At 38.8% G+C, this 2,229-nt stretch overlaps 1 pseudogene; it reads left to right on the top strand.

Moving 5' to 3' along the window:
* The first annotated feature begins 918 nt into the window (after positions 1-918).
* Positions 919-1,557, top strand: LOC112858644 (cyclin-dependent kinase inhibitor 3-like; annotated as a pseudogene).
* Positions 1,558-2,229: the final 672 nt, after the last annotated feature.

Raw genomic sequence — 2,229 nt, 5'->3', positions numbered from 1 at the left:
AAACATATGGGAAAAGCTGTTATCTTTTTAATTTTTCAAATTTTATTTTATAGAGAAAGAGAGAAGGCTCACATGTGTGTGCAAGTGGAGGAGGGCAGAGGGCAAGAGAGAGAATCTTAAGCAGGCTCTGTGCTCAGTGTGGAGCCCAAAGTGGGGCTCAATCTCACAACCCTGGGATCACGACCTGAGCTAAAATCGAGTGGGACACTAACTGACTGAGCCACCCAGGTGCCCCAGGGGGAAACTTTATAACGTTGGCCTAGGTAATAAATTCTTGAATATGACACAAAAGTAGAGGAAGCAAAAGAAAATTATTTAATGTGGTACACACAGCTCTTTATAATCTGATAACTATGAACCTTGTAAACATTGTGTTCTATCCATTTCTTCACAATTCTCTAGCCATTCCAAGTTAGAAGTGTTAGAAGTCCCTTATTGTTTAAGCTGCATTTAATCATATTTGTTGTTAGTCACAGCTCAAAGCTTTCTAATTGATCCAGCACCTCTATTCTTGGTATGTAAAATGACCTTTCCCTTGCCATTTGAATAAGCTCCTACTATTTCAATAAATACATTTAAATACCACATTGATTCTTTTTCAGAAGCCTTTTTTGACCTTTGCTGGTGACTTCCCCAACCTTAGGTGTAGTTGGGCACTAAATGGTTGATGCTCCCGTGGCACTTTACACAACACCTTTGTTCTTATATTTCTATATTGTAATTTTTGTATATATATCTGTCTGACATCCGACTTTGCCCAGATTGATAACGGCTCGAGTCCAGGAACCACAGCTTATTTGTTATTTAATTCCTCACACTCAGGATAATCTTCAGTACGTAGTATATTCTTAATGAATGAGTTCATAAAATAATAAGTGATTGGAGGTGGTAGCCAGTCATGATGTGGGGTGGCCCGTGATGAAATCACCCAGTTCATTGCAAACAAGTGAATGTGACGCCTCAGAAGAAGAGCCTATTGAAGATGAACAGACTCCAGTTCAGATACCGTGACTACCCCTGTCACGAGTAAATTGTTCTTAGTTTCTTGGGTTATGTGCTCTTCCAGATGGTAAATTTAAAAATGTTAGAAGAGATACCCAAAAAGGTACAGAAGAACTAAGGAGCTGTGATATACGAGGCGTATTTATTTTCTGCCCCAGAGGGGAACTGTCAAAATACCACGTCCCAAACCTTGTGGACTTCTACCACCACTATGGAATTATCACTCATGATCATCCAATCCCAGACGGAGGGACTCCCGATGTAGCCATCTGCTGTGAAATAATGGAGGAGCTTATAATCTGCCTTTAAAAAGAACTGAAAAATCTTAATCCACTGTTATGGAGGACTTGGGAGATCTTGTCTGTACCCACTTGTCTCCTACTGTTCCTGTCTCACGCAGCTTCCTCTCAGCAAGCTGTAGACAGCCTGGGAGACCCAAGAGGATCTGGAGCAATACAGACTATGAAGCAACATCATTATTTTCATGAGTTTTGGGACAAACTAGCTGTACACATAGCATCAAGAGACTCATTGTCAAGATCTGTATCTAGATAAAAAAGAATTTTAAACGACATATATACGACCATGTCTGAAATTTAACAACTATTTAACATGATTTGTATTGAAATGAAACTTACCAGTGTTATCGGCTTGAATGTAAATGTATATGTGCAGATATTCCTAAAGTTTTACTGACAAATTAAAAAAAAAGTGAATAAATAAATGAATAAATAAATAAATAATTGCATATATGCAATCTCCAAGAGACTGCAATACAGAAAGGCAGATAGATATTTGAACAAGGATCTAGGAGTCATATTTGGTGTTGGAAATTAAAAATGACACGTCCTATTCCTTAAATGCTTTTGTAATGTTTTAGTTAACAGAGTCTGCCTCCATCTCTAGTCACCGTTTATAGAAGATCCAAGAAGATAATATTGTGCCATTTTATTGGCAGCTCCAAAGTTCTTAGCTTTACCAGCTCCTTCTGCTCAGTCTTTCTGAGTTTCTTCTTTTATTGGTATTGAGAAGTTTCTCCGTCTGGATTGTCGTCCGTATTCAGACAGTATGCAATAGGACAACCATCTCCCTGTTACATGGCTTTCTGCGCTTCTCATCTCAGCAAATCTTTGCAAGACTTACACGAAGGCCTTAGCAAGGTAACCCATGTATGTTTTGTCCGGTGACAAATGGTCAATTGTGCCCAACTTGACTCTGAAACACATT

The sequence above is a fragment of the Puma concolor genome, chromosome B1, assembly GCF_028749965.1.
Source record: "Puma concolor isolate L17-30 chromosome B1, mPumCon1.1.hap2, whole genome shotgun sequence".
In the NCBI taxonomy this organism is placed as follows: domain Eukaryota; kingdom Metazoa; phylum Chordata; class Mammalia; order Carnivora; family Felidae; genus Puma; species Puma concolor.
Note: the sequence above shows the minus strand (reverse complement) of the source record. Positions and strands in the feature narration are given on the sequence as shown.